We start from the raw sequence: 18,640 nt of genomic DNA, 5'->3' as shown, positions 1-18,640 counted from the left end.
CTAGCGCATTCAGCAACAGAGACAATCACGATCTTAGCTCTTTTAGCAAGAAATGCATTGAAAACAGTTTGCATCTTATCATTGAGGTTGTTTTGTTCAGAAAATGAGTTAGGAGACAAAGTAACGGTGTTCCTACATGAAGTTAGTGAGTCTCTCATAGATTAGAGTTGAATAGCGTCCTAGCTCATTCAGCAACAGAGACAATCACGATCTTAGCTCTTTTAGCAAGAAATGCATTGGAAACAGTGTGCGTCTTGTCATTGAGGTTGTCTTGTTAGGAAAATGAGTTAGGAGACAAAGTAACGGTGTTCCTACATGAAGTTAGTGAGTCTCTCTTAGATTAGAGTTGAATAGCGTCCTAGCTCATTCAGCAACAGAGACAATCACGATCTTAGCTCTTTTAGCAAGAAATGCATTGAAAACAGTGTGCGTCTTATCATTGAGGTTGTCTTGTTAGGAAAATGAGTTAGGAGACAAAGTAACGGTGTTCCTACATGAAGTTAGTGAGTTTCTCTTAGATTAGAGTTAAATAGCGTCCTAGCTCATTCAGCAACAGAGACAATCACGATCTTAGCTCTTTTAGCAAAAAATGCATTGAAAACAGTGTGCGTCTTATCATTGAGGTTGTCTTGTTAGGAAAATGAGTTAGGAGACAAAGTAACGGTGTTCCTACATGAAGTTAGTGAGTCTCTCATAGATTAGAGTTGAATAGCGTCCTAGCTCATTCAGCAACAGAGACAATCACGATCTTAGCTCTTTTAGCAAGAAATGCATTGAAAACAGTGTGCGTCTTATCATTGAGGTTGTCTTGTTAGGAAAATGAGTTAGGAGACAAAGTAACGGTGTTCCTACATGAAGTTAGTTAGTCTCTCATAGATTAGAGTTGAATAGCGTCCTAGCTCATTCAGCAACAGAGACAATTACGATCTTAGCTCTTTTAGCAAGAAATGCATTGGAAACAGTGTGCGTCTTATCATTGAGGTTGTCTTGTTAGGAAAATGAGTTAGGAGACAAAGTAACGGTGTTCCTACATGAAGTTAGTGAGTCTCTCATAGATTAGAGTTGAATAGCGTCCTAGCGCATTCAGCAACAGAGACAATCACGATCTTAGCTCTTTTAGCAAGAAATGCATTGAAAACAGTTTGCATCTTATCATTGAGGTTGTCTTGTTCGGAAAATGAGTTAGGAGACAAAGTAACGGTGTTCCTACATGAAGTTAGTGAGTGTCTCATAGATTAGAGTTGAATATCGTCCTAGCTCATTCAGCAACAGAGACAATCACGATCTTAGCTCTTTTAGCAAGAAATGCATTGGAAACAGTGTGCGTCTTGTCATTGAGGTTGTCTTGTTAGGAAAATGAGTTAGGAGACAAAGTAACGGTGTTCCTACATGAAGTTAGTGAGTCTCTCTTAGATTAGAGTTGAATAGCGTCCTAGCTCATTCAGCAACAGAGACAATCACAATCTTAGCTCTTTTAGCAAGAAATGCATTGAAAACAGTGTGCGTCTTATCATTGAGGTTGTCTTGTTAGGAAAATGAGTTAGGAGACAAAGTAACGGTGTTCCTACATGAAGTTAGTGAGTCTCTCATAGATTAGAGTTGAATAGCGTCCTAGCTCATTCAGCAACAGAGACAATCACGATCTTAGCTCTTTTAGCAAGAAATGCATTGAAAACAGTGTGTGTCTTATCATTGAGGTTGCCTTGTTAGGAAAATGAGTTAGGAGACAAAGTAACGGTGTTCCTACATGAAGTTAGTGAGTCTCTCATACATTAGAGTTGAATAGCGTCCTAGCTCATTCAGCAACAGAGACAATCACGATCTTAGCTCTTTTAGCAAGAAATGCATTGAAAACAGTGTGCGTCTTATCATTGAGGTTGTCTTGTTAGGAAAATGAGTTAGGAGACAAAGTAACGGTGTTCCTACATGAAGTTAGTGAGTCTCTCATACATTAGAAATGAATAGCGTCCTAGCTCATTCAGCAACAGAGACAATCATGATCTTAGCTCTTTTAGCAAGAAATGCATTGAAAACAGTGTGCGTCTTATCATTGAGGTTGTCTTGTTAGGAAAATGAGTTAGGAGACAAAGTAACGGTGTTCCTACATGAAGTTAGTGAGTCTCTCATAGATTAGAGTTGAATAGCGTCCTAGCTCATTCAGCAACAGAGACGATCACGATCTTAGCTCTTTTAGCAAGAAATGCATTGAAAACAGTGTGCGTCTTATCATTGAGGTTGTCTTGTTAGGAAAATGAGTTAGGAGACAAAGTAACGGTGTTCCTACATGAAGTTAGTGAGTCTCTCATAGATTAGAGTTGAATAGCGTCCTAGCTCATTCAGCAACAGAGACAATCACGATCTTAGCTCTTTTAGCAAGAAATGCATTGAAAACAGTGTGCGTCTTATCATTGAGGTTGTCTTGTTAGGAAAATGAGTTAGGAGACAAAGTAACGGTGTTCCTACATGAAGTTAGTGAGTCTCTCTTAGATTAGAGTTGAATAGCGTTCTAGATCATTCTGCAACAGAGACAATCACGATCTTAGCTCTTTTAGCAAGAAATGCATTGAAAACAGTGTGCGTCTTATCATTGAGGTTGTCTTGTTAGGAAAATGAGTTAGGAGACAAAGTAACGGTGTTCCTACATGAAGTTAGTGAGTCTCTCATAGATTAGAGTTGAATAGCGTCCTAGCTCATTCAGCAACAGAGACAATCACGATCTTAGCTCTTTTAGCAAGAAATGCATTGAAAACAGTGTGCGTCTTATCATTGAGGTTGTCTTGTTAGGAAAATGAGTTAGGAGACAAAGTAACGGTGTTCCTACATGAAGTTAGTGAGTCTCTCATAGATTAGAGTTGAATAACGTCCTAGCTCATTCAGCAACAGAGACAATTACGATCTTAGCTCTTTTAGCAAGAAATGCATTGAAAACAGTGTGCGTCTTATCATTGAGGTTGTCTTGTTAGGAAAATGAGTTAGGAGAAAAAGTTACGGTGTTCCTACATGAAGTTAGTGAGTCTCTCATAGATTAGAGTTGAATAGCGTCCTAGCTCATTCAGCAACAGAGACAATCACGATCTTAGCTCTTTTAGCAAGAAATGCATTGAAAACAGTGTGCGTCTTATCATTGAGGTTGTCTTGTTAGGAAAATGAGTTAGGAGACAAAGTAACGGTGTTCCTACATGAAGTTAGTGAGTTTCTCTTAGATTAGAGTTAAATAGCGTCCTAGCTCATTCAGCAACAGAGACAATCACGATCTTAGCTCTTTTAGCAAAAAATGCATTGAAAACAGTGTGCATCTTATCATTGAGGTTGTCTTGTTCGGAAAATGAGTTAGGAGACAAAGTAACGGTGTTCCTACATGAAGTTAGTGAGTCTCTCATAGATTAGAGTTGAATAGCGTCCTAGCTCATTCAGCAACAGAGACAATCACGATCTTAGCTCTTTTAGCAAGAAATGCATTGGAAACAGTGTGCGTCTTGTCATTGAGGTTGTCTTGTTAGGAAAATGAGTTAGGAGACAAAGTAACGGTGTTCCTACATGAAGTTAGTGAGTCTCTCTTAGATTAGAGTTGAATAGCGTCCTAGCTCATTCAGCAACAGAGACAATCACGATCTTAGCTCTTTTAGCAAGAAATGCATTGAAAACAGTGTGCGTCTTATCATTGAGGTTGTCTTGTTAGGAAAATAAGTTAGGAGACAAAGTAACGGTGTTCCTACATGAAGTTAGTGAGTCTCTCATAGATTAGAGTTGAATAGCGTCCTAGCTCATTCAGCAACAGAGACAATCACGATCTTAGCTCTTTTAGCAAGAAATGCATTGAAAACAGTGTGCGTCTTATCATTGAGGTTGTCTTGTTAGGAAAATGAGTTAGGAGACAAAGTAACGGTGTTCCTACATGAAGTTAGTGAGTTTCTCTTAGATTAGAGTTAAATAGCGTCCTAGCTCATTCAGCAACAGAGACAATCACGATCTTAGCTCTTTTAGCAAAAAATGCATTGAAAACAGTGTGCGTCTTATCATTGAGGTTGTCTTGTTAGGAAAATGAGTTAGGAGACAAAGTAACGGTGTTCCTACATGAAGTTAGTGAGTCTCTCATAGATTAGAGTTGAATAGCGTCCTAGCTCATTCAGCAACAGAGACAATCACGATCTTAGCTCTTTTAGCAAGAAATGCATTGAAAACAGTGTGCGTCTTATCATTGAGGTTGTCTTGTTAGGAAAATGAGTTAGGAGACAAAGTAACGGTGTTCCTACATGAAGTTAGTGAGTCTCTCATAGATTAGAGTTGAATAGCGTCCTAGCTCATTCAGCAACAGAGACAATCATGATCTTAGCTCTTTTAGCAAGAAATGCATTGAAAACAGTGTGCGTCTTATCATTGAGGTTGTCTTGTTAGGAAAATGAGTTAGGAGACAAAGTAACGGTGTTCCTACATGAAGTTAGTTAGTCTCTCATAGATTAGAGTTGAATAGCGTCCTAGCTCATTCAGCAACAGAGACAATCACGATCTTAGCTCTTTTAGCAAGAAATGCATTGAAAACAGTGTGCGTCTTATCATTGAGGTTGTCTTGTTAGGAAAATGAGTTAGGAGACAAAGTAACGGTGTTCCTACATGAAGTTAGTGAGTCTCTCATAGATTAGAGTTGAATAGCGTCCTAGCTCATTCAGCAACAGAGACAATCACGATCTTAGCTCTTTTAGCAAGAAATGCATTGAAAACAGTGTGCGTCTTATCATTGAGGTTGTCTTGTTAGGAAAATGAGTTAGGAGACAAAGTAACGGTGTTCCTACATGAAGTTAGTGAGTCTCTCATAGATTAGAGTTGAATAACGTCCTAGCTCATTCAGCAACAGAGACAATTACGATCTTAGCTCTTTTAGCAAGAAATGCATTGAAAACAGTGTGCGTCTTATCATTGAGGTTGTCTTGTTAGGAAAATGAGTTAGGAGAAAAAGTTACGGTGTTCCTACATGAAGTTAGTGAGTCTCTCATAGATTAGAGTTTAATAGCGTCCTAGCTCATTCAGCAACAGAGACAATCACGATCTTAGCTCTTTTAGCAAGAAATGCATTGAAAACAGTGTGCGTCTTATCATTGAGGTTGTCTTGTTAGGAAAATGAGTTAGGAGACAAAGTAACGGTGTTCCTACATGAAGTTAGTGAGTCTCTCTTAGATTAGAGTTGAATACCGTACTAGCTCATTCAGCAACAGAGACAATCACGATCTTAGCTCTTTTAGCAAGAAATGCATTGAAAACAGTGTGCGTCTTATCATTGAGGTTGTCTTGTTAGGAAAATGAGTTAGGAGACAAAGTAACGGTGTTCCTACATGAAGTTAGTGAGTCTCTCATAGAATAGAGATGAATAGCGTCCTAGCTCATTCAGCAACAGAGACAATCACGATCTTAGCTCTTTTAGCAAGAAATGCATTGAAAACAGTGTGCGTCTTATCATTGAGCTTGTCTTGTTAGGAAAATGAGTTAGGAGACAAAGTAACGGTGTTCCTACATGAAGTTAGTGAGTCTCTCATAGATTAGAGTTGAATAGCGTCCTAGCTCATTCAGCAACAGAGACAATCACGATCTTAGCTCTTTTAGCAAGAAATGCATTGAAAACAGTGTGCGTCTTATCATTGAGGTTGTCTTGTTAGGAAAATGAGTTAGGAGACAAAGTAACGGTGTTCCTACATGAAGTTAGTGAGTCTCTCATAGATTAGAGTTGAATAGCGTCCTAGCGCATTCAGCAACAGAGACAATCACGATCTTAGCTCTTTTAGCAAGAAATGCATTGAAAACAGTTTGCATCTTATCATTGAGGTTGTCTTGTTCGGAAAATGAGTTAGGAGACAAAGTAACGGTGTTCCTACATGAAGTTAGTGAGTCTCTCATAGATTAGTGTTGAATAGCGTCCTAGCTCATTCAGCAACAGAGACAATCACGATCTTAGCTCTATTAGCAAGAAATGCATTGGAAACAGTGTGCGTCTTGTCATTGAGGTTGTCTTGTTAGGAAAATGAGTTAGGAGACAAAGTAACGGTGTTCCTACATGAAGTTAGTGAGTCTCTCATAGATTAGAGTTGAATAGCGTCCTAGCTCATTCAGCAACAGAGACAATCACGATCTTAGCTCTTTTAGCAAGAAATGCATTGAAAACAGTGTGCGTCTTATCATTGAGGTTGTCTTGTTAGGAAAATGAGTTAGGAGACAAAGTAACGGTGTTCCTACATGAAGTTAGTTAGTCTCTCATAGATTAGAGTTGAATAGCGTCCTAGCTCATTCAGCAACAGAGACAATTACGATCTTAGCTCTTTTAGCAAGAAATGCATTGAAAACAGTGTGCGTCTTATCATTGAGGTTGTCTTGTTAGGAAAATGAGTTAGGAGACAAAGTAACGGTGTTCCTACATGAAGTTAGTGAGTCTCTCATAGATTAGAGTTGAATAGCGTCCTAGCGCATTCAGCAACAGAGACAATCACGATCTTAGCTCTTTTAGCAAGACATGCATTGAAAACAGTTTGCATCTTATCATTGAGGTTGTCTTGTTCGGAAAATGAGTTAGGAGACAAAGTAACGGTGTTCCTACATGAAGTTAGTGAGTCTCTCATAGATTAGAGTTGAATAGCGTCCTAGCGCATTCAGCAACAGAGACAATCACGATCTTAGCTCTTTTAGCAAGAAATGCATTGAAAACAGTTTGCATCTTATCATTGAGGTTGTCTTGTTCGGAAAATGAGTTAGGAGACAAAGTAACGGTGTTCCTACATGAAGTTAGTGAGTCTCTCATAGATTAGAGTTGAATAGCGTCCTAGCTCATTCAGCAACAGAGACAATCACGATCTTAGCTCTTTTAGCAAGAAATGCATTGGAAACAGTGTGCGTCTTGTCATTGAGGTTGTCTTGTTAGGAAAATGAGTTAGGAGACAAAGTAACGGTGTTCCTACATGAAGTTAGTGAGTCTCTCTTAGATTAGAGTTGAATAGCGTCCTAGCTCATTCAGCAACAGAGACAATCACGATCTTAGCTCTTTTAGCAAGAAATGCATTGAAAACAGTGTGCGTCTTATCATTGAGGTTGTCTTGTTAGGAAAATGAGTTAGGAGACAAAGTAACGGTGTTCCTACATGAAGTTAGTGAGTTTCTCTTAGATTAGAGTTAAATAGCGTCCTAGCTCATTCAGCAACAGAGACAATCACGATCTTAGCTCTTTTAGCAAAAAATGCATTGAAAACAATGTGCGTCTTATCATTGAGGTTGTCTTGTTAGGAAAATGAGTTAGGAGACAAAGTAACGGTGTTCCTACATGAAGTTAGTGAGTCTCTCATAGATTAGAGTTGAATAGCGTCCTAGCTCATTCAGCAACAGAGACAATCACGATCTTAGCTCTTTTAGCAAGACATGCATTGAAAACAGTGTGCGTCTTATCATTGAGGTTGTCTTGTTAGGAAAATGAGTTAGGAGACAAAGTAACGGTGTTCCTACATGAAGTTAGTGAGTCTCTCTTAGATTAGAGTTGAATAGCGTTCTAGATCATTCTGCAACAGAGACAATCACGATCTTAGCTCTTTTAGCAAGAAATGCATTGAAAACAGTGTGCGTCTTATCATTGAGGTTGTCTTGTTAGGAAAATGAGTTAGGAGACAAAGTAACGGTGTTCCTACATGAAGTTAGTGAGTCTCTCATAGATTAGAGTTGAATAGCGTCCTAGCTCATTCAGCAACAGAGACAATCACGATCTTAGCTCTTTTAGCAAGAAATGCATTGAAAACAGTGTGCGTCTTATCATTGAGGTTGTCTTGTTAGGAAAATGAGTTAGGAGACAAAGTAACGGTGTTCCTACATGAAGTTAGTGAGTCTCTCATAGATTAGAGTTGAATAACGTCCTAGCTCATTCAGCAACAGAGACAATTACGATCTTAGCTCTTTTAGCAAGAAATGCATTGAAAACAGTGTGCGTCTTATCATTGAGGTTGTCTTGTTAGGAAAATGAGTTAGGAGAAAAAGTTACGGTGTTCCTACATGAAGTTAGTGAGTCTCTCATAGATTAGAGTTGAATAGCGTCCTAGCTCATTCAGCAACAGAGACAATCACGATCTTAGCTCTTTTAGCAAAAAATGCATTGAAAACAGTGTGCATCTTATCATTGAGGTTGTCTTGTTCGGAAAATGAGTTAGGAGACAAAGTAACGGTGTTCCTACATGAAGTTAGTGAGTCTCTCATAGATTAGAGTTGAATAGCGTCCTAGCTCATTCAGCAACAGAGACAATCACGATCTTAGCTCTTTTAGCAAAAAATGCATTGAAAACAGTGTGCATCTTATCATTGAGGTTGTCTTGTTCGGAAAATGAGTTAGGAGACAAAGTAACGGTGTTCCTACATGAAGTTAGTGAGTCTCTCATAGATTAGAGTTGAATAGCGTCCTAGCTCATTCAGCAACAGAGACAATCACGATCTTAGCTCTTTTAGCAAGAAATGCATTGGAAACAGTGTGCGTCTTGTCATTGAGGTTGTCTTGTTAGGAAAATGAGTTAGGAGACAAAGTAACGGTGTTCCTACATGAAGTTAGTGAGTCTCTCTTAGATTAGAGTTGAATAGCGTCCTAGCTCATTCAGCAACAGAGACAATCACGATCTTAGCTCTTTTAGCAAGAAATGCATTGAAAACAGTGTGCGTCTTATCATTGAGGTTGTCTTGTTAGGAAAATAAGTTAGGAGACAAAGTAACGGTGTTCCTACATGAAGTTAGTGAGTCTCTCATAGATTAGAGTTGAATAGCGTCCTAGCTCATTCAGCAACAGAGACAATCACGATCTTAGCTCTTTTAGCAAGAAATGCATTGAAAACAGTGTGCGTCTTATCATTGAGGTTGTCTTGTTAGGAAAATGAGTTAGGAGACAAAGTAACGGTGTTCCTACATGAAGTTAGTGAGTTTCTCTTAGATTAGAGTTAAATAGCGTCCTAGCTCATTCAGCAACAGAGACAATCACGATCTTAGCTCTTTTAGCAAAAAATGCATTGAAAACAGTGTGCGTCTTATCATTGAGGTTGTCTTGTTAGGAAAATGAGTTAGGAGACAAAGTAACGGTGTTCCTACATGAAGTTAGTGAGTCTCTCATAGATTAGAGTTGAATAGCGTCCTAGCTCATTCAGCAACAGAGACAATCACGATCTTAGCTCTTTTAGCAAGAAATGCATTGAAAACAGTGTGCGTCTTATCATTGAGGTTGTCTTGTTAGGAAAATGAGTTAGGAGACAAAGTAACGGTGTTCCTACATGAAGTTAGTGAGTCTCTCATAGATTAGAGTTGAATAGCGTCCTAGCTCATTCAGCAACAGAGACAATCATGATCTTAGCTCTTTTAGCAAGAAATGCATTGAAAACAGTGTGCGTCTTATCATTGAGGTTGTCTTGTTAGGAAAATGAGTTAGGAGACAAAGTAACGGTGTTCCTACATGAAGTTAGTTAGTCTCTCATAGATTAGAGTTGAATAGCGTCCTAGCTCATTCAGCAACAGAGACAATCACGATCTTAGCTCTTTTAGCAAGAAATGCATTGAAAACAGTGTGCGTCTTATCATTGAGGTTGTCTTGTTAGGAAAATGAGTTAGGAGACAAAGTAACGGTGTTCCTACATGAAGTTAGTGAGTCTCTCATAGATTAGAGTTGAATAGCGTCCTAGCTCATTCAGCAACAGAGACAATCACGATCTTAGCTCTTTTAGCAAGAAATGCATTGAAAACAGTGTGCGTCTTATCATTGAGGTTGTCTTGTTAGGAAAATGAGTTAGGAGACAAAGTAACGGTGTTCCTACATGAAGTTAGTGAGTCTCTCATAGATTAGAGTTGAATAACGTCCTAGCTCATTCAGCAACAGAGACAATTACGATCTTAGCTCTTTTAGCAAGAAATGCATTGAAAACAGTGTGCGTCTTATCATTGAGGTTGTCTTGTTAGGAAAATGAGTTAGGAGAAAAAGTTACGGTGTTCCTACATGAAGTTAGTGAGTCTCTCATAGATTAGAGTTTAATAGCGTCCTAGCTCATTCAGCAACAGAGACAATCACGATCTTAGCTCTTTTAGCAAGAAATGCATTGAAAACAGTGTGCGTCTTATCATTGAGGTTGTCTTGTTAGGAAAATGAGTTAGGAGACAAAGTAACGGTGTTCCTACATGAAGTTAGTGAGTCTCTCTTAGATTAGAGTTGAATACCGTACTAGCTCATTCAGCAACAGAGACAATCACGATCTTAGCTCTTTTAGCAAGAAATGCATTGAAAACAGTGTGCGTCTTATCATTGAGGTTGTCTTGTTAGGAAAATGAGTTAGGAGACAAAGTAACGGTGTTCCTACATGAAGTTAGTGAGTCTCTCATAGAATAGAGATGAATAGCGTCCTAGCTCATTCAGCAACAGAGACAATCACGATCTTAGCTCTTTTAGCAAGAAATGCATTGAAAACAGTGTGCGTCTTATCATTGAGCTTGTCTTGTTAGGAAAATGAGTTAGGAGACAAAGTAACGGTGTTCCTACATGAAGTTAGTGAGTCTCTCATAGATTAGAGTTGAATAGCGTCCTAGCTCATTCAGCAACAGAGACAATCACGATCTTAGCTCTTTTAGCAAGAAATGCATTGAAAACAGTGTGCGTCTTATCATTGAGGTTGTCTTGTTAGGAAAATGAGTTAGGAGACAAAGTAACGGTGTTCCTACATGAAGTTAGTGAGTCTCTCATAGATTAGAGTTGAATAGCGTCCTAGCGCATTCAGCAACAGAGACAATCACGATCTTAGCTCTTTTAGCAAGAAATGCATTGAAAACAGTTTGCATCTTATCATTGAGGTTGTCTTGTTCGGAAAATGAGTTAGGAGACAAAGTAACGGTGTTCCTACATGAAGTTAGTGAGTCTCTCATAGATTAGTGTTGAATAGCGTCCTAGCTCATTCAGCAACAGAGACAATCACGATCTTAGCTCTTTTAGCAAGAAATGCATTGGAAACAGTGTGCGTCTTGTCATTGAGGTTGTCTTGTTAGGAAAATGAGTTAGGAGACAAAGTAACGGTGTTCCTACATGAAGTTAGTGAGTCTCTCATAGATTAGAGTTGAATAGCGTCCTAGCTCATTCAGCAACAGAGACAATCACGATCTTAGCTCTTTTAGCAAGAAATGCATTGAAAACAGTGTGCGTCTTATCATTGAGGTTGTCTTGTTAGGAAAATGAGTTAGGAGACAAAGTAACGGTGTTCCTACATGAAGTTAGTTAGTCTCTCATAGATTAGAGTTGAATAGCGTCCTAGCTCATTCAGCAACAGAGACAATTACGATCTTAGCTCTTTTAGCAAGAAATGCATTGAAAACAGTGTGCGTCTTATCATTGAGGTTGTCTTGTTAGGAAAATGAGTTAGGAGACAAAGTAACGGTGTTCCTACATGAAGTTAGTGAGTCTCTCATAGATTAGAGTTGAATAGCGTCCTAGCGCATTCAGCAACAGAGACAATCACGATCTTAGCTCTTTTAGCAAGACATGCATTGAAAACAGTTTGCATCTTATCATTGAGGTTGTCTTGTTCGGAAAATGAGTTAGGAGACAAAGTAACGGTGTTCCTACATGAAGTTAGTGAGTCTCTCATAGATTAGAGTTGAATAGCGTCCTAGCGCATTCAGCAACAGAGACAATCACGATCTTAGCTCTTTTAGCAAGAAATGCATTGAAAACAGTTTGCATCTTATCATTGAGGTTGTCTTGTTCGGAAAATGAGTTAGGAGACAAAGTAACGGTGTTCCTACATGAAGTTAGTGAGTCTCTCATAGATTAGAGTTGAATAGCGTCCTAGCTCATTCAGCAACAGAGACAATCACGATCTTAGCTCTTTTAGCAAGAAATGCATTGGAAACAGTGTGCGTCTTGTCATTGAGGTTGTCTTGTTAGGAAAATGAGTTAGGAGACAAAGTAACGGTGTTCCTACATGAAGTTAGTGAGTCTCTCTTAGATTAGAGTTGAATAGCGTCCTAGCTCATTCAGCAACAGAGACAATCACGATCTTAGCTCTTTTAGCAAGAAATGCATTGAAAACAGTGTGCGTCTTATCATTGAGGTTGTCTTGTTAGGAAAATGAGTTAGGAGACAAAGTAACGGTGTTCCTACATGAAGTTAGTGAGTTTCTCTTAGATTAGAGTTAAATAGCGTCCTAGCTCATTCAGCAACAGAGACAATCACGATCTTAGCTCTTTTAGCAAAAAATGCATTGAAAACAATGTGCGTCTTATCATTGAGGTTGTCTTGTTAGGAAAATGAGTTAGGAGACAAAGTAACGGTGTTCCTACATGAAGTTAGTGAGTCTCTCATAGATTAGAGTTGAATAGCGTCCTAGCTCATTCAGCAACAGAGACAATCACGATCTTAGCTCTTTTAGCAAGACATGCATTGAAAACAGTGTGCGTCTTATCATTGAGGTTGTCTTGTTAGGAAAATGAGTTAGGAGACAAAGTAACGGTGTTCCTACATGAAGTTAGTTAGTCTCTCATAGATTAGAGTTGAATAGCGTCCTAGCTCATTCAGCAACAGAGACAATCACGATCTTAGCTCTTTTAGCAAAAAATGCATTGAAAACAGTGTGCATCTTATCATTGAGGTTGTCTTGTTCGGAAAATGAGTTAGGAGACAAAGTAACGGTGTTCCTACATGAAGTTAGTGAGTCTCTCATAGATTAGAGTTGAATAGCGTCCTAGCTCATTCAGCAACAGAGACAATCACGATCTTAGCTCTTTTAGCAAGAAATGCATTGGAAACAGTGTGCGTCTTGTCATTGAGGTTGTCTTGTTAGGAAAATGAGTTAGGAGACAAAGTAACGGTGTTCCTACATGAAGTTAGTGAGTCTCTCTTAGATTAGAGTTGAATAGCGTCCTAGCTCATTCAGCAACAGAGACAATCACGATCTTAGCTCTTTTAGCAAGAAATGCATTGAAAACAGTGTGCGTCTTATCATTGAGGTTGTCTTGTTAGGAAAATAAGTTAGGAGACAAAGTAACGGTGTTCCTACATGAAGTTAGTGAGTCTCTCATAGATTAGAGTTGAATAGCGTCCTAGCTCATTCAGCAACAGAGACAATCACGATCTTAGCTCTTTTAGCAAGAAATGCATTGAAAACAGTGTGCGTCTTATCATTGAGGTTGTCTTGTTAGGAAAATGAGTTAGGAGACAAAGTAACGGTGTTCCTACATGAAGTTAGTGAGTTTCTCTTAGATTAGAGTTAAATAGCGTCCTAGCTCATTCAGCAACAGAGACAATCACGATCTTAGCTCTTTTAGCAAAAAATGCATTGAAAACAGTGTGCGTCTTATCATTGAGGTTGTCTTGTTAGGAAAATGAGTTAGGAGACAAAGTAACGGTGTTCCTACATGAAGTTAGTGAGTCTCTCATAGATTAGAGTTGAATAGCGTCCTAGCTCATTCAGCAACAGAGACAATCACGATCTTAGCTCTTTTAGCAAGAAATGCATTGAAAACAGTGTGCGTCTTATCATTGAGGTTGTCTTGTTAGGAAAATGAGTTAGGAGACAAAGTAACGGTGTTCCTACATGAAGTTAGTGAGTCTCTCATAGATTAGAGTTGAATAGCGTCCTAGCTCATTCAGCAACAGAGACAATCATGATCTTAGCTCTTTTAGCAAGAAATGCATTGAAAACAGTGTGCGTCTTATCATTGAGGTTGTCTTGTTAGGAAAATGAGTTAGGAGACAAAGTAACGGTGTTCCTACATGAAGTTAGTTAGTCTCTCATAGATTAGAGTTGAATAGCGTCCTAGCTCATTCAGCAACAGAGACAATCACGATCTTAGCTCTTTTAGCAAGAAATGCATTGAAAACAGTGTGCGTCTTATCATTGAGGTTGTCTTGTTAGGAAAATGAGTTAGGAGACAAAGTAACGGTGTTCCTACATGAAGTTAGTGAGTCTCTCATAGATTAGAGTTGAATAGCGTCCTAGCTCATTCAGCAACAGAGACAATCACGATCTTAGCTCTTTTAGCAAGAAATGCATTGAAAACAGTGTGCGTCTTATCATTGAGGTTGTCTTGTTAGGAAAATGAGTTAGGAGACAAAGTAACGGTGTTCCTACATGAAGTTAGTGAGTCTCTCATAGATTAGAGTTGAATAACGTCCTAGCTCATTCAGCAACAGAGACAATTACGATCTTAGCTCTTTTAGCAAGAAATGCATTGAAAACAGTGTGCGTCTTATCATTGAGGTTGTCTTGTTAGGAAAATGAGTTAGGAGAAAAAGTTACGGTGTTCCTACATGAAGTTAGTGAGTCTCTCATAGATTAGAGTTTAATAGCGTCCTAGCTCATTCAGCAACAGAGACAATCACGATCTTAGCTCTTTTAGCAAGAAATGCATTGAAAACAGTGTGCGTCTTATCATTGAGGTTGTCTTGTTAGGAAAATGAGTTAGGAGACAAAGTAACGGTGTTCCTACATGAAGTTAGTGAGTCTCTCTTAGATTAGAGTTGAATACCGTACTAGCTCATTCAGCAACAGAGACAATCACGATCTTAGCTCTTTTAGCAAGAAATGCATTGAAAACAGTGTGCGTCTTATCATTGAGGTTGTCTTGTTAGGAAAATGAGTTAGGAGACAAAGTAACGGTGTTCCTACATGAAGTTAGTGAGTCTCTCATAGAATAGAGATGAATAGCGTCCTAGCTCATTCAGCAACAGAGACAATCACGATCTTAGCTCTTTTAGCAAGAAATGCATTGAAAACAGTGTGCGTCTTATCATTGAGCTTGTCTTGTTAGGAAAATGAGTTAGGAGACAAAGTAACGGTGTTCCTACATGAAGTTAGTGAGTCTCTCATAGATTAGAGTTGAATAGCGTCCTAGCTCATTCAGCAACAGAGACAATCACGATCTTAGCTCTTTTAGCAAGAAATGCATTGAAAACAGTGTGCGTCTTATCATTGAGGTTGTCTTGTTAGGAAAATGAGTTAGGAGACAAAGTAACGGTGTTCCTACATGAAGTTAGTGAGTCTCTCATAGATTAGAGTTGAATAGCGTCCTAGCGCATTCAGCAACAGAGACAATCACGATCTTAGCTCTTTTAGCAAGAAATGCATTGAAAACAGTTTGCATCTTATCATTGAGGTTGTCTTGTTCGGAAAATGAGTTAGGAGACAAAGTAACGGTGTTCCTACATGAAGTTAGTGAGTCTCTCATAGATTAGTGTTGAATAGCGTCCTAGCTCATTCAGCAACAGAGACAATCACGATCTTAGCTCTTTTAGCAAGAAATGCATTGGAAACAGTGTGCGTCTTGTCATTGAGGTTGTCTTGTTAGGAAAATGAGTTAGGAGACAAAGTAACGGTGTTCCTACATGAAGTTAGTGAGTCTCTCATAGATTAGAGTTGAATAGCGTCCTAGCTCATTCAGCAACAGAGACAATCACGATCTTAGCTCTTTTAGCAAGAAATGCATTGAAAACAGTGTGCGTCTTATCATTGAGGTTGTCTTGTTAGGAAAATGAGTTAGGAGACAAAGTAACGGTGTTCCTACATGAAGTTAGTTAGTCTCTCATAGATTAGAGTTGAATAGCGTCCTAGCTCATTCAGCAACAGAGACAATTACGATCTTAGCTCTTTTAGCAAGAAATGCATTGAAAACAGTGTGCGTCTTATCATTGAGGTTGTCTTGTTAGGAAAATGAGTTAGGAGACAAAGTAACGGTGTTCCTACATGAAGTTAGTGAGTCTCTCATAGATTAGAGTTGAATAGCGTCCTAGCGCATTCAGCAACAGAGACAATCACGATCTTAGCTCTTTTAGCAAGACATGCATTGAAAACAGTTTGCATCTTATCATTGAGGTTGTCTTGTTCGGAAAATGAGTTAGGAGACAAAGTAACGGTGTTCCTACATGAAGTTAGTGAGTCTCTCATAGATTAGAGTTGAATAGCGTCCTAGCGCATTCAGCAACAGAGACAATCACGATCTTAGCTCTTTTAGCAAGAAATGCATTGAAAACAGTTTGCATCTTATCATTGAGGTTGTCTTGTTCGGAAAATGAGTTAGGAGACAAAGTAACGGTGTTCCTACATGAAGTTAGTGAGTCTCTCATAGATTAGAGTTGAATAGCGTCCTAGCTCATTCAGCAACAGAGACAATCACGATCTTAGCTCTTTTAGCAAGAAATGCATTGGAAACAGTGTGCGTCTTGTCATTGAGGTTGTCTTGTTAGGAAAATGAGTTAGGAGACAAAGTAACGGTGTTCCTACATGAAGTTAGTGAGTCTCTCTTAGATTAGAGTTGAATAGCGTCCTAGCTCATTCAGCAACAGAGACAATCACGATCTTAGCTCTTTTAGCAAGAAATGCATTGAAAACAGTGTGCGTCTTATCATTGAGGTTGTCTTGTTAGGAAAATGAGTTAGGAGACAAAGTAACGGTGTTCCTACATGAAGTTAGTGAGTTTCTCTTAGATTAGAGTTAAATAGCGTCCTAGCTCATTCAGCAACAGAGACAATCACGATCTTAGCTCTTTTAGCAAAAAATGCATTGAAAACAATGTGCGTCTTATCATTGAGGTTGTCTTGTTAGGAAAATGAGTTAGGAGACAAAGTAACGGTGTTCCTACATGAAGTTAGTGAGTCTCTCATAGATTAGAGTTGAATAGCGTCCTAGCTCATTCAGCAACAGAGACAATCACGATCTTAGCTCTTTTAGCAAGACATGCATTGAAAACAGTGTGCGTCTTATCATTGAGGTTGTCTTGTTAGGAAAATGAGTTAGGAGACAAAGTAACGGTGTTCCTACATGAAGTTAGTTAGTCTCTCATAGATTAGAGTTGAATAGCGTCCTAGCTCATTCAGCAACAGAGACAATCACGATCTTAGCTCTTTTAGCAAGAAATGCATTGAAAACAGTGTGCGTCTTATCATTGAGGTTGTCTTGTTAGGAAAATGAGTTAGGAGACAAAGTAACGGTGTTCCTACATGAAGTTAGTGAGTCTCTCATAGATTAGAGTTGAATAGCGTCCTAGCTCATTCAGCAACAGAGACAATCACGATCTTAGCTCTTTTAGCAAGAAATGCATTGAAAACAGTGTGCGTCTTATCATTGAGGTTGCCTTGTTAGGAAAATGAGTTAGGAGACAAAGTAACGGTGTTCCTACATGAAGTTAGTGAGTCTCTCATAGATTAGAGTTGAATAGCGTCCTAGCTCATTCAGCAACAGAGACAATCACGATCTTAGCTCTTTTAGCAAGAAATGCATTGAAAACAGTGTGCGTCTTATCATTGAGGTTGCCTTGTTAGGAAAATGAGTTAGGAGACAAAGTAACGGTGTTCCTACATGAAGTTAGTGAGTCTCTCATAGATTAGAGTTGAATAGCGTCCTAGCTCATTCAGCAACAGAGACAATCACGATCTTAGCTCTTTTAGCAAGAAATGCATTGAAAACAGTGTGCGTCTTATCATTGAGGTTGTCTTGTTAGGAAAATGAGTTAGGAGACAAAGTAACGCTGTTCCTACATGAAGTTAGTGAGTCTCTCTTAGATTAGAGTTGAATAGCGTTCTAGCTCATTCCGCAACAGAGACAATCACGATCTTAGCTCTTTTAGCAAGAAATGCATTGAAAACAGTGTGCGTCTTATCATTGAGGTTGTCTTGTTAGGAAAATGAGTTAGGAGACAAAGTAACGGTGTTCCTACATGAAGTTAGTGAGTCTCTCATAGATTAGAGTTGAATAGCGTCCTAGCTCATTCAGCAACAGAGACAATCACGATCTTAGCTCTTTTAGCAAGAAATGCATTGAAAACAGTGTGCGTCTTATCATTGAGCTTGTCTTGTTCGGAAAATGAGTTAGGAGACAAAGTAACGGTGTTCCTACATGAAGTTAGCGAGTCTCTCTTAGATTAGAGTTGAATAGCGTCCTAGCTCATTCAGCAACAGAGACAATCACGATCTTAGCTCTTTTAGCAAGAAATGCATTGAAAACAGTGTGCGTCTTATCATTGAGGTTGTCTTGTTAGGAAAATGAGTTAGGAGACAAAGTAACGGTGTTCCTACATGAAGTTAGTGAGTCTCTCATAGAATAGAGATGAATAGCGTCCTAGCTCATTCAGCAACAGAGACAATCACGATCTTAGCTCTTTTAGCAAGAAATGCATTGAAAACAGTGTGCGTCTTATCATTGAGCTTGTCTTGTTCGGAAAATGAGTTAGGAGACAAAGTAACGGTGTTCCTACATGAAGTTAGTGAGTCTCTCATAGATTAGAGTTGAATAGCGTCCTAGCTCATTCAGCAACAGAGACAATCACGATCTTAGCTCTTTTAGCAAGAAATGCATTGGAAACAGTGTGCGTCTTGTCATTGAGGTTGTCTTGTTAGGAAAATGAGTTAGGAGACAAAGTTACGGTGTTCCTACATGAAGTTAGTGAGTCTCTCATAGATTAGAGTTGAATAGCGTCCTAGCTCATTCAGCAACAGAGACAATCACGATCTTAGCTCTTTTAGCAAGAAATGCATTGAAAACAGTGTGCGTCTTATCATTGAGGTTGTCTTGTTAGGAAAATGAGTTAGGAGACAAAGTAACGGTGTTCCTACATGAAGTTAGTGAGTCTCTCTTAGATTAGAGTTGAATAGCGTCCTAGCTCATTCAGCAACAGAGACA

The sequence above is a fragment of the Engystomops pustulosus genome, chromosome 2 (genome assembly GCF_040894005.1).
Source record: "Engystomops pustulosus chromosome 2, aEngPut4.maternal, whole genome shotgun sequence".
Taxonomy (NCBI): Eukaryota; Metazoa; Chordata; class Amphibia; order Anura; family Leptodactylidae; genus Engystomops; species Engystomops pustulosus.
This window is presented reverse-complemented; position numbering follows the sequence as displayed.